The sequence below is a fragment of the Crinia signifera genome, chromosome 1, assembly GCF_055691185.1.
Source record: "Crinia signifera chromosome 1, ASM5569118v1, whole genome shotgun sequence".
Taxonomy (NCBI): domain Eukaryota; kingdom Metazoa; phylum Chordata; class Amphibia; order Anura; family Myobatrachidae; genus Crinia; species Crinia signifera.
Window position 1 is genome coordinate 35,766,698 of NC_139217.1, and position 15,412 is coordinate 35,782,109.

A 15,412-nucleotide genomic window follows, 5' to 3' on the forward strand; every position below is an offset into this window, starting at 1 on the left:
TTGAACACCATATAAAGGAATTTATTACATGTAATGTAAAGAATGTCGTTTATTTGGTGGGTTGTACCTGCAACCTATTCTATATAGGAAGAACCTCTCGCCCCCTTAAAATTAGATTAAGTGAACACATTAGGAATATAAAAAAGGGGGTTGAGACTCATTCACTGTCACAGCATTTTAAAACACATCACGGCAGCTCTCCCACACATATAAAAATATTTTTGGGTATAAAATATGTGGAGGGACACTGTCGTAGGAGAGATATGGATGTACAGTTAGCAAAGCTGGAAATGCAGATGATCTATAATTTTAATACTTTAAAACCTCATGGTATCAACTCTGATTTTGAGTTGAAGTGGTTCCTTTAAAGTTTTAGAAGTTTCCTATATTTTGATGAATTTTAGCTTATCATGCGTGCATTTTAACTTATTTATAATACTCTTTTTTATTATTTATGTTTTCCCATAAAGGTCATTTTACATTGGTATCATTGCAAAATAAGGGCGGAAGTGCCCACAAATAACCACCTATCAGGATTACTAACACAGTGATCAGGTGACCCCACGTGGGGTACACCTTCATCTTCTATGGACATGGACAGTGGCATTCACTCCCGATCATGTGACTCGTGTGCGGTCACATGACGGAGTCTAGAGGGACGCCCATAGCATCAACCTGAGGAGGGCGTGATGACGCAAGGAGCACGTGCGTCACCACGCTAATGACGCGACTGCTGTCAGAAACCCGGAAGTGCCGGGCAGAGTATCAACAGCTCGCGACGCCGTGGGACCCATTCCAACGACCTGGATAGCGCAATGACGCGGGTGGCGTGCGCGTCGCCGCGCTGATGACGCAACTGTCCGGACGAACCCGGAAGTGCCGGGCAGAACATTTACGGCGTGGGACTGCTATAAAAAGATCCCAGGAATGCACACCCTACATGCCTTGAAAAAGGACCCAGACAGGGTCCGAAACGCGTCGGCCAAAGCAAGGGGGACTGGACGGATCGTGAAGGACGTTTTGCCTACTGCTGCATGCTGATCCTGTTGGTGCCCGGGCCATATGGTGAATATACACATGCGCAGATTGAACTATATTTTATATGGTTCACATGACATCTGGTAATTCCCTTCATGTATTTTGCCACTCTGCACTTGCACTTTGGATTTTATTGTGTGTGCATACATTGATTTCATTGTGATTTTCATTTTTTTGTTGATGTAATTTTATGTGATGTGATTAAATACTGGTATACACTATGTGGATTATGTATTCTCTCCACATGTCCATCGGAATTGAGAGTTGAAGGATATACCGGTATTATTGATACTCCGTAAGGAAGATTCTGATATATCATAAGGGAAGTAAAAACTCTCTATTTGTATAGCGCTGGTGGAGGTTAATCCCACTCCCTTTTTTTGCACTATTGTCTTTTGGGTGTCAGAGAAACATCCTAGGGATATAACCACCCTTGCAGCTTGTGCGCACTGTATACACTCACTCGCCTTCTTCCATTTTCACATAAATACATTAGAGACTGTACAAAGAAGGGCAACTAAAATGGTGCATGGCCTACATCACAAAACGTACCAGGAAAGACTAAAATATCTTAATCCCAGAGAAGGGTTTTAACAAGGTACAGGTGGGAGACATTCTTCACAGGAAGAGGAGCAGCAGAACATGAGGACATGCACTGAAACTAGAGGGAGGGAAATTTGAGGAAAAACTATTTTCCTGTTGAGTAACGACGTCAAGATCTTGACTAAGGTCTTAGCGTCAAGGCATACTTGGGTTATCGATGAAATAATACACCCTGACCAATCAGGCTTTATGCCTGGGAGGTCAACAACGTCTAATTACGGAAATTATATTGTCATCTGCAGTTTTCAACAGGAGGATAGGGGGGAAGCAGCAGTGATTTCACTTGATGCAGCCAAAGCATTTGATTCCATTGAATGGGGGTACTTATGGGAGGCTTTGTAATGGGTCAGTATAGGCCTAGTATTTATTAATTGGATAACATTGCTGTACAGTGACCCGAAAGCAAGGGTCTCTGTCAACAACTTTATTTCGTCCAGCTTTAAGGTCGAGAGGGGCACTCGACAAGGACGCCCGATGTCACCTAGTTTAATTGCAATAGCGATAGAACCTTTAGCATGTTTAATAAGAGAGAGTCCAGTGATCAAAGGCTTAAAATTAGGAACTAGGGAAGATAGCATTGCTTTGTACACGGACAATATTTTATTATTTGTACATAATCATCTCGAAACAATGCCTGGAGTCTTGGATACAATAGAAACCTTTGGGAAATTTTCGGGCCTAAAGATTAACTGGAGTAAATCCTGTATTCTCCCTTTGAACGGTAGTTGCCCCCCCCCCCCCGGCTTTGGTAACACCTACTCCCTTAAAATGGGTTGAAGAATTCCAGTATTTAGGAATATGGGTCACAAGGGACATTTCAAGATTTGAACCCCTCAATATAACATCTCAATTAGATGATATCAAGTCTAAAATAGGACCATGGGGAAGGCTACCTTTAACATTTATGGGCAGAGTTAGTCGAATAAAGATGATTATTCAGCATAAAGTACTATACAGTACATAATAAAACATTCACCACTATCTTCCCCAATGAATATTTGATATAATGGATGGCATAATATCATCACTATTGGGGGGCAATAACAGACCCAGACTAGGGATAGATATTTTAGTTAGAGCAAAAAGCGAAGGAGGCCTGGCATTGCCAAATTATTTATCTGCACAATTGGCAGAGTTAAGAACATGGGTAGAAAGGGGAAATGAGCAAGATTTAATACTGTACATGAAATGATAGGGTGTATTTTTCCAGGACACACACCTCAACATATACTGTTGACTGGTAACCTGCACTGTAGATGGCCCCAATAGTTAGACAAACAGTTATGGTCTGGAGGCAAGTTGATGTATTGATGGGGAGTCAGGGAATGGACCCAGAAACACCATTACACAATGCCCGATGGTTGACAGAGATAAAATAACTACAAATATGTAGGATATGGGGGGTAAAGGGAGTTCTAGAGTTGGGACGGTTGTGTGATGATGAGGGCATTAGAACATTTCAATCATTAAAGATGGAATTACCCCTCCCTAATAAGTACCTCTTCAGATACCTTCAGGTACGGCATGCACTGGAGACTCAGTTTGATGGAGGTAAACCTAATCTAAAGGAGTCATTGACTAAAAAAAATACTCAAAAAGTCCCCCAATTAGGCACAAAGTTTCCTTTTTTTTTATAAAACCCTTCAAAATATAAGACAAAGTGATAGGCTGATGGTATTAAAGATCAAATGGGAAAAGGACCTGGGTGAAATACCAGAGGAAGAATGGAGAGATACCCTGGTTAATATAAGTAGAGCAACAAACCAGGCAAAGTTCCAGCAACTCCAACTCTACTTAATACATAGATGCTATCTGACCCCGGAACGTATGTTTAAGTTTGGTGGTAGGGCCAATGATAGGTGCCTTAGTTGTCCAGATGAAGCTGGTACATTTTGGCACTTGTGGTCATGCCCAAAAGTGGCTGAATTCTGGGCTGCAGTAATAGAAGTAATAATAACAATGGCCATTTAAAGAAACAGCTGTACACCAAAAAACATGAGTGTTATCTATTATGGAGGATATGGCAGTGGAAGGGAATACTAGATTATTTTTGATCAATGTATGTACCCTGGCTAAGATATCCAGGAAATGGATGACAAGGGAAGGACCGAAGGTAGATATATGGATGGCTCTAGTAAACTTGACCAAGGAACATGAGAAGTATATTCACTTGGCTAGGGGGACAGAAGGGAAATTCCATAGGATCTGGGATAGATGGGTTGACCCATTGAAAGCCAAAAGGAGACCACTACTAAAATAGATCAGAAAGAGAATCTGTGGAAGGGGGAAATATTGGAAGTATTCGGCCATTTAGTATGGATGGATTTGAAAAATGGACAGGGAAGGAAGCAACTGATCTTCCTAGCAAGACGCCCATTATCTGCTGATTCGCTCTGCCAGTCCCTCCATTGTTGCCTGTATTTTACCATATTCAATATAAAACACTTCTACTTGCATATAAAGCTATTAACCATACTGCACCAGCATATATCTCTGCACTTATCACAAAATATCTCCCATCCCGACCACTCCGCTCTGCCAGTCCCTCCGTTGTTGCCTGTATTTTACCATATTCAATACTTCTACTCGCATATAAAGCTATTAACCATACTGCACCAGCAAATATCTCTTTACCTATCAAAAAATATCTCCCATCCCGACCACTCCGCTCTGCGAAAGATCTGTATCTGTCTTCTGCTCCTATTCACTATTACAGGACCTTCATCGGGCTGCTCCCACCCTATGGAATGCCCTTTCACGCACAATAAGACTCTCCACTAGCCTCCAAACTTTCAAGCGTTCCCTGAAAACTCACCTCTTCAGGCAAGCCTATCATATTTAAGTACCACACACATAACCCCCTGAGCACTAATGTATTATATAGCTTCCCTTCTGGACTTGCAAATTGGTGGGACTGTTATGCTATTACTCATGCTATTACTCATTATGCATAGAAAATATATATAGCAGCACAGCACCTAGGCAGCCAATTTTCAGCAGCGCCACTGGTCAGATAACGACAATACAAATAGAGAAGGTAGAGTTTTCACACTGGGAACACATACCTGCCGAGCTACAAAGCGCCTAGGCAGCCATCAACGGCACCACTGGTCGCTGCAACAGCCAGGTAGGTAACAATATAAGCAGAGACAGTACAGTTGTCACAAGGAAACACATACCCATTGAGCTGCACAGTGCCCATAAAGCCATCAGCAGCGCCACTGTTCACCGCAACAGCCAGATCGGTAACAATTAAGCATAGACAGTACAGTTATAGGTTGCTATGCAGTGTATGAGACAAAGGAGACATGGGGGTACTGTACATATGGCTGAGTGGCACAGTTCCTACAGTAGAAAACCATTCATGGGCTGAAGCAGAAGGACTCAACAGACCACCTCAGGGCCCTGTCTGGATCTGCAGCTGTGGGGGGGGGGGGGGAGCCAGCGCACAAGGAGAGGGGGAGACAATGAGGGAGAGTCAGTAAATGAGGCTGGGGGCAGGAGGTTGAGTTTGGGCCCTCACTGGACTGGGGTACCCCATCGATGCAGGAGCTATAGATTTCCTCCAAGGCCTCCTCCTTGTACCCAGAGCAGGTGGGCAGGCCCCCTCTGATCTCGGCCTGGGCCCTCCTCTGCACACCAAACAGGGCATGCTGGGTATCCTGCTGCACCCGGCGGAAAGGGGGGCCTGCATCCTTCCACTGGGGGGCCACCGCCTGCACTGCTGTCGGTCTCCAGGCCGGGTGGCTGATGCATTGGTTTCCAGGCTGGGGGGTTGCCGCGCCTGTCTCCAGGTGATGATGGGGCCATGAACCATAATCACCTCCAGGCCGGGGGAGCTGCCATGCTGGAGAAGCTGCCGTGCCATGGTGGGGCCGTCTGCCTACCTCTTCCCTCCACCATCCTCATCTCCGTCCTCTTCCCATCTCTGGCCACCCTCTCCGGCCACGCGATGGATGCGTCCATTCACCGGTTCGGGATGGGAGCTCAGGCAATGGGATCCGGGAGCTCCACATGCATGCGACCATCCCCGGCCCTAGAGGTTGTATATGTGTACACAACTTTAAATTGATAAAAATAATCACCAAGATCCAGTATTTAACCACATGTCAAAAGTATTCTACTGCCTGAATTGAGAACATGCCCAAAATCAGGCTAACATAGAAGTAAATACTTTATACCAGTGGTCCCCTACCGCCACATCTACAGGCCAGGTTTTCAGGCTATATATGCTGGATTCCAGATGACTACATTGAATTATTGAAAATAAGAAAATTCTGCCAAGCTCCTTCTGATGTCTGTGGGTTGATACTGTCCATGGGCCTGATTCAGACGCATTTTACGTTGTGGGGGATATGCTCATGTGCAAACCCCCTTTGCATTCTCACTGTGAGGGGAGGGCAGGGGAGGTGTCAGGGGAACGCCTCCCAGCATTTTTTGGGCATCCCCATAAAAATGTTGTTTTTTTCCCTGGGAACGCAGGCATGTCAATGCCTGCTAGGGGTGGGTGCCTATTGTCACATGACATCAGCGCCTGCCCTTAATTTGGCGAAATGATGGCAATTGAAAAGTAAGTATGGACTCACCTTCCAGAGTGAAGGCTGAGGAAGTAATGTGATGCTCTGTGACATCACATGATCTCTCCTCCTTTCCTGCACATGCCAGGGGATTCCTTTGTGTACACATCCCCTTGCATGCTAGCAACAGGATTCAGGTGCGCGCAGGCGCAGGGGGTGGATTCAGTATGTTTAATATGGCATTGATTTTCTCAGCACACAGGTCTATTTATAACAATGTGTTCAGACTATGGATCATTCAAGTCAATTTAATGATTCATTAAAATTCGGAAAGCGTAAGCACATAGTAATATTCTGCAGTATGGGGGTTATTCTGGTTCACCAGATATAATAATAACCCTCTATATACTGTTAAAAGGCTCATCATTCACAGAAGTTCTGTCACTGGATGATATTGTCCCTTATTCTGGTTCACTTGCAAAGGCAAATTCCTTCTGAAATGGACAAAACTATGTGTTCTGCAGGTGGGGCAGATGCAACTTGTGCAGAGAGAATTAGATTTGGGTGGGGTTTTACTTCAAAGTGGGATCTATATTGCAGCATAAAAATAAAGCAGTCAGTATTTTCCCTGCATAGAAACAAAATAACTCACCCAAATCTAACTCTCTCTGCACATGTTGCATCTGCCCCATGTGCAGTGCACATGTTTTTTTTTTCCATTTGAGAAGGAATTTGCATTTGAGAGTGAACCAGAATAACCCCCATACTGTATAATGCCTGCATTTTACCTGTTCATATATCTTAAGAGTCCTGGTTTAATTGCATACATACAGTAGCTGAGTTTTCTATTCTAGGTAATGCAGGGGTTAATTCCTAGATGGTTTACATTGACTGAGGTACTCACACATGAATATCCTTAAAACTCGGACTGTAACGGTATGGTAGAGTTTTGGAACACTGCTTTATCATGCTGATATTATAAATGTAGTGTAAAGCCCTGTACACACACATTGATTTGCTTTTGATTCAATGTTAGATTTGATTTTCTATTAGATCTGGCATTAGATCTGTACTTTTGCATTAGATATTGAATTCGATTTAAATTCATGGTACATTGTACACAATTGATTTACTAGATCAAATTTGGTATTTCCTTGGCTGCACAGTAGATTTTTCGGTTCGATTTTGTGAAAACGGGAGCGCGCATCAAATCAAATGTAGATCGAAAGTGACACAAAAACCATTCGATTTCATTTAGGATTCGATTCTGCTTCTATAAGCAAAATCGAATCGAAAATCTGGAAAAATCGATGCATGTGTACAGGGCTTTACGCTCGGTACACACCTAAAGATTTATCTGTCCAATCTGTCTGGTGGGAACAAAAATCTGGAAATATTATTGAGTAAATGATAATCAACTATTTGCTCCCAAATGCTGGTAAATGAACAAGACAATCGTTCTTGTAACTTTATTAAATCAAACAGATTTAACTATTGTCCTTATTCTAGTGCACAAATGGGAGACAGAGATATTCTGCCTGATATAAGATACAGAGAGATGTGAGCAGTTACTGAGCAGTGCACAGAAGTTATTAGGGATTCTCTGTATGACATGTCCCTGTATTGTTGGTTGCAGCATCTATTGTACTCAGGGCTTAAAGTGGTCCTGGAGAGATGGTGAAACGCAGGGGTAGCTGTATGAAGCAGTGATAAGGGAGGAGAAGTGATCAAGTGCCAGGTACTTTATCACCAAACAATCAGCTCCTGACTGGCTGGGTTTAAAAAGGGACAGTCAGGAGCTGATTGGCTGGTTATAAAGAACCAGGCACTTAGTCACTTATCCTCCCTTATCACGGCTTCATACATCTACAGCCCCGTACACATGGGGGGATATACATGGGGGGATATATCGCAGGTACTAAGCAATGCACAGAAGTTATTAGGGATTCTCTGTATGACATGTCCCTGTATTGTTGGTTGCAGCATCTATTGTACTCAGGGCTTAAAGTGGTCCTGGAGAGATGGTGAAACTCAGGGGTAGCTGTATGAAGCAGTGATAAGGGAGGAGAAGTGATCAAGTGCCAGGTACTTTATCACCAAACAATCAGCTCCTGACTGGCTGGGTTTAAAAAGGGACAGTCAGGAGCTGATTGGCTGGTTATAAAGAACCAGGCACTTAGTCACTTATCCTCCCTTATCGCGGCTTCATACATCTACAGCATGGGGGGATATATCGCTGAGCGATATATTGCTCACGATGAGTGATATATCGCTCAGTGCCCCAATTGCATCAGCGACCAGAGATGCTTCATACATCTACCTCTCATTTCCCTCTGCCTATTAACCAACCAACCCCCCCCCCCCCCCCCCCCCCCCCCAATTACACAGAGTCAGGGCCAGTGGTAGAGTTTTTGGCAACCCCCTGCAAACTATAATGTTTTTTCTGCTAGAATTACTGTGCAGGACCAAGGTGGAGGATGAACTACAGTAGTTCCAAACAGTCCCCCCACCCCCACTTTAACCCCTGATTGTACTTACATCATGCAAATGACACTGGAGAAAATATTCCATCCATTCCACTGAGATAATAACATTGTACATTGGGTGACTATTCCTGCAATAATATTACCTTCTTCCAGAGAGTAATTACATGTAACTGTATAATCGCTCACTACCAGGTGACAGCCGGGTGTAGAGTTCTGTGTCTCAGATCGGCAGAGTGTCACATACAGGACCAGCAGCAAAAGCCAAGTATAAAAGGTCATTGTTACAGATAATCAGGTGCATGTGAGATGGTTTCTCCTCTCCCCAATCCCAGCACTGACAGCTGCACAGGAGTAGTATGGAATATGCAGGGCACAGGGTAACAGGAGCTAGTGGGAGCCTTATATACATTGCAGGTTACTCTTCTGTCATGGACAAATAAAAATACAACAGTGTAAATAGAACAATGCTGCATTTAAAATAATAATAAAAATGTATTAAAAACGAGGCAAATGTCACCACTATACACATGGTGGTTTATTGTTTTTCATAGTACGATATAATAAGGTCTGGTGATTTCATCAGGCAGCTAAAGGGGAATTGAACTAAGTTTAACAAAAAGGAATAAAGATCTCGTCTGCTTCTGTACTTATCCTGGGATCAATGGTTTTGGCCACTTACATCCTGGGTCAAAGAGGAGGCAAATGAGTGGTCACCCTAATGCCTCCCCAATCCTGTACGGGTATGGGTCATAGAGTTGCCACTAATAAGTTCGACAGTCAATAGGACAACCCCTATTGATCGACAAGACATAGGTCAATACATGAAAAATGTCAATGTACCATAAGTAGACATGGTCAGAAGGTCAACAAGCAAAATGCCTACATGAGTTTTTAAATTTTTTTGTGTCTATCTCTTATATATTTGGCTACATCTGTCACTCAAAGTGTGTGAGTGTGTCTGTAATGCTGGGTGGAGCCTCTGACTCACATGACACTCACATGAAAGAGAACCAGCCCAGTGAGCCCACAGTGCCAGACACCCTCTGCCTCCCCATGCTGCCCAGGAACCTACTCCACCGCCCCACCCCCCCCCCCCGCGACCTCCCCTCCCACGGTTTAAGGCAAAACACCCCCCCTCCCGCGATTCGCGGCACACACACCCCCCGCAACCCCCCATTCGCAGCACCCCCCCCGCTACCCCCCTCCCACGATTGGCGGACCCCCCCAAACTCACCACCTCCTGCGATTCACGGACGCCCCCAACCCCCCCAATCTCACCTAGAGTATTGTGTTCAGTTCTGGAGGCCATATCTCCAGAAGGATATAAATACATTAGAGACCGTACAAAGAAGGGCAACTAAAATGGTGCATGGCCTACATCACAAAATTTTCCAGGAAATACTAAAAGATCTTAATATGTATAGTTTAGAGCAGAGAAGGGAAAGGGGGGACATGATAGAAACTTTTAAATATATCAAGGGTTTTAACAAGGTACAGGTGTGAGCAACAGAACACGAGGACATGCACTGACACTAGAGGGAGGAAGATTCAGGGGAAATTTGAGTAAAAACTAATTCACAGAAAGAGATAAGTGGAATAGCCTCTCATCAGAGGTGGTAGAAGCAAATACAGTAGAACAATTTAAACATGCTTGGGATAGGCATAGTGATATCCTTACAAACAAATAATAATCAAATATGGTTTGAGGTAATATGTTTAATAAAGGGGCAGACTATATGGGCCAAGTGGTACTTATCTGCCATAAAATTCTATGTTTATATGTACCCAGTGTAGTCCTGAGTACCAGTAGTAGGCTGTGAGAGATTGTAGTGCAACTTGGTATCTCTTGCAGGTGGTAGTAAGGGCAAAAGAGACGGGTGCCGGACGGGGTCCCGACATTCGGGATCCCGATAGTCATTAACCCGACATCGGGATCCCGACTGTTAAAACACAGACGGCCGGGTTCCCGACGGCCGTCGGCTATTTTCCCTCGTGGAGGTCCACGACCCCCATAGAGGGAGAATAGAATAGGTGGCGAGCGTAGCTCTCCACCATGCCCGCAGCGTGGCGAGCGCAGCAAGCCCACAAGGGGCTTTGTTGCGCTGGCCACGCTGTCTGAGACCAGGCAGTCGGGATCCCGACGTCGGGATAATGATTGTCAGGATCCCGACTGTCGGAGAATCATACCACACCCAAAGAGACACCCTGTGGTGGGGTGAGATTGCAGGTGGCAATCCCTGGTTTCAGTTCTGCAGCGAGGTAGATTTGGGGATTCCAGTTGCTTAGTGACTGCTGGAATTCTGGGCTCAAACTGTTTGGCATCCAGAGGGAATCAGATACACTGACTGCTGAAGGACATGGGGCAGGCCTTAGCGCATGAGGGTCTTTCCAGGCTGAGGCAAAATTCGCAAGGAATAATCAGGCACTAAGACGGTAGCTGGAGTTCTATATTTTAGCAGCTGCTCAAAAAAGGAGGGTTGTCAATCACCACCAAAGAAAAAACACAACACCAATCACGCACAGGGCATGAGAGAAGCGCTAATCCATAAAAGGAAATTAACAAGTGTTTGGTACGAAATTACAAATTTTACTTTCACTAAATAAAAATAAAAAGTCTCTGGTATGGGTATATATACCCTCCCTAATGGGTAGATAATCAGCATGTGTGTGTGTGCCAAACACTAATACAATTAGGCTCAATATAAAGTAAAATACATGAAATATATATTAATGAGGAGGGAGACATACATTATCATAAATTCATGATTCAATGAGAGAAAAATTCATATAGCATATGAAATTTGATGGATTTATGTTATCATATGTAAATAGGTAGGGTCACATGATCGGAGTGAGTACAGCTCAGTTTGGACGCAAGGATATATATTTTTAACTTCTCCACTTAATTGTAGTATAGAGACAAACAATGTCCGAAGGGAAGAAGGGAAGGGCCATAACACAGAGACCATGCTGCGGGATATGTGTGACACCTCCTGCCACGCAACATCCCATCATTTCCCCCCGCACCATCTAGTACTAGTTCCTCCCCTGTCCTGCGCTGCCTGCTGGGGATCACGCGAGCATCCTCACAAGTCACACATACTCAGAGAACCGCGCGAGGTGCTGTTTGCGGCCACACATGTGCAGCAGCCATTTTGACTTTTGTCATTACCGAGGCTGGCCGCAGCCATATCTATTCTGGGCAAAGTGCTGTGGCCGCTAACTGCGGATATGGCTGTCGTGTGCTCCGCGGCCCAGCCAGGGGGAAGAGCGGCCACTTCATACCTTTTTTGAGCCACTAGGAAACACCAGGGCCAATATGTCCCGTGAAGGTTAAGTGTTTATAGTCTACTATGGGGATGGGGTGTACTATGAGGAGTAAGATATTCAGCAGATGTGGGCACTCACCAAGTAGATAGCAAATGAGACAAAAGGTTTATTAATAGCAGGTGAAAAGCATAGTAGTCAATGTTTTGATCCATAGAGGACCATCGTCAGGACTATGGGATTTATTCTAGTTCATTCTTTCTGACAAAATCCTTCTTAGATGGACAAAACCATGTGCACTGCAGGGGGGCAGATGTAACATGTGCAGAGAGAATTAGATTTGGGTGAGTTATTTTGTTTCTGTGAAGGAAAAATACTGGCTGCTTTATTTTTACACTGCAATATAGATCTCACTTTGAAGTAAAACCCCACCCAAATCTAATTATATCTGCACAAGTTACATCTGCCCCACCCGCAGTGCACATGGTTTTGTCCATCTAAGAAGGATTTTGTCAGAAAGAATGGACTAGAATAACCCCCCAAGAAACAAGGTTAAAGTGCATAGCTAGTAGCAACCAGAAGAGCAGAGTTATAATAATGAATAGATAATGTACAGTATATTATAAATTAATAATTAATAATATAATCAAATCTATTATGATGAATAGATGATGAGGGTGTGCTAGTATTTTATACACACACACACGTACAGTGTATCCCATATTGTTCTTTGTTGTATCCAGTGGCAGTTTTTATCTATGGGCTGCAGGGCTGCGGCCCGCCAGGTAAAATCTGCAAGTCTGTGAGACTTCATTGGCTTCACTGTGACAGGCAGTGACTTCCTATTGCAAGTCAGACCTGCCAGTCACCCAAGGCATTCCCATTTCCTCCCTCCAGGATGCCTCTATGGGCTCTAGTGAGCCAGCTAAGTGAGCTCTTATGCACAGAGACTAATAGAGCAGGAAAGTAATTTTCTCAATCTGGAGAATAAAATATTGAAAATAATGAAAATGCTAAAATTAGCAGCAATGTTCTTGTAAGCTGGTGACGCTGCTGATCCTGTAATAACACAGGAAAATAGTCATAACAGATATGACATAATAAAATACATATTGTATTCAGTATGTTACTCACCCTAGACATAATGCTAGTCTCCAATAATACTTTCTAAAACCTGTAACCCAGTTATTGCCTGTGAATATACCACCTATAATTATATGTCCATATGCAGAGACAACTGACATCCAGGTGCCGGCTTCTGTGTCTCACATGTGCAGGGTGTGATGCTGGGGACACACAAACAGGGACGCCACTAGAACAGTTGGGGCCCGAGACCGACCTACAGTCTGGGCCCCAAGCGGCACAGCACTGCACCACCCCCCCCCCCCCGCGCGCACAGCCCCTGCCACCGCCTGCCAGCACCTTGCCTCCCTATCACCATTACTTACCCTCATGTGGCATCGCCCTCTGGCTCCTTCAACCTCCACCGTCGGTCAGGTCCGGAGCGCACACTGCAGCCTGCAGAGCGCCGAGCCCATCTGTGTCCTAGGCTCGGCACTCTGCAGGCTGCACTTTGCGTGCCTGGCTCGGGGGCCGCCGGCGCTGGGAGGGGGAGGCTGTGTGCTTTCTTCCTGCTCTCCTCGGGCGGGAGCATTGCTGCTGCTCCTTGCACGGTGGGTGGCTGCAGTTCAGTACCACCCTCCAGTGGCTGACGCCCTAGGCAAATGCCTAAAGCTGCCTAGTGGTGGCGCCAGCCCTGGGTACAACTTTAGCCCTTGTCAAGGATGACTTGTTTATTTCATTTAATGATAATTGGTATATATTTTGCATGGGTACCAACACGGGACCACCCTAAATTGCTATTGGTCAGTTCCCATTGTAGCAGAAGACCCCACACTCATACAGTAGGTCCTGATTCAGGTTTGTTAGCAAAGCAAAAAACACACACCTGGGAAAACCCAAGTAGCACTGCAGATAAGGCTGATATAAAGCACCTTATTGAGGTACATTCATGCCTCTGCTAATTCACACAGCGGAGCGATGGCGTGCGACTGCACATACACATACACATGTATGCACATGTGCAGGTGCTTGGTGCGAGCCTACCAGTGCAGCGGGGGTCATGCGGTGGCGGCAAGGGGTCGCGCCCATGAGAACGCCCAGCATTTTATTGGCATTCCCATGAAAATGCTGGGCGTTCCCATGTGAATGCACCTGTGACATGGGTCAGCGGATGTCAGCTGCCCGCCCGCTTCCCGCAAGGGCCTCTCGCAGATGTAGGACACCACAGAGAGGTTTCTTACATCTGCAAGCACTGTATAAATCATTCAATGGTCGGCCACCCTCGAATGATTTTGTCCCCACACGCAAGGCTGCGAATAGATGTTTATGCTAATCATCCATTTGCATGCGTGGGGGGGGGGACTCGACGCACCCGCGCGCGGGGGGGGGGGTTCATGCAGGCAGTGGGTTGGGTTTAAACCACACACAAAGCTGTAAACTGGCAACTTTGTGTGTGGACCTGAATAATGTCCAAAATGTGGAAATATGACAATTGCTAGTAACCAGTTCCCACTGGAGCAGGGGAGACCACACTCATGGTCCTGCTATTTCAATGAAAGCCAGATCAGGGGAAGAAGCTGAATGAACTGAAGTTTCTTTGCTCTGTCTATATCACATTAGAAGAACTGGTGCTACATACTGTAGAAGATCTTTATGGTGCGTGTATACATAAATGCAATTCCAAATATAATATAATAAGTTTTGCTGCATTACATGGGAGCTTTATCTAAAGGAATAAAGCATGTTAGACACTATTCTGTGTACACACCCATGGAAGCTGTGCACAGTGGTGTAGCCTGGAATCATAATACCTGGAGCATACTCATGTCCCCCCCTTCCCCCTCTGCGCCATCACCCATGACATTTTAGTGTCACTTCCACGTAATGCCACTTAACTTCCATCAGTGTAGCAGATGCAGTGCCCCAGTGCCCCAGTGCCCGGTAAGGACTAAGGACCCATTGCTGCCCCTGTCACCCTCTTCCTGTCTCCCACTGTTTTCCCTTGTCACACTCTCACACTCTTCCTCCCCCTGCCTCTCCCTGTCACCCTCTGCCTCTTCATGTCACCCTCTCAAAAAAAGGGCATGGCCTATTTTGAAGGGCTGTGGCCTCACCGGATTGCTGTGGCCAATGGACATGCCCAGTTTCTCAGCACTATTGGGGCATGGCCAGTGCTCAATGAGCTTCTGGCCATGTACCCTGTTCCCTCTGTCTCAGTGAATAGATGATGAGTGTATGTGCGCAGACAGGGCCGTTTCTAGAGGCGGACAAGCCGTGCAGCCGCCATGGGTGCTGTGCGTGTCTGCATGGCTTGTCTGCCACTGTTACTGTATGTCCTGTCCACGTATACCGGTATTATGTTCATTCACTTGAGTAACATCGATTATGACAAACCATCTTATTACCATCATATTATTTATTATTCAAATAAACTATGCC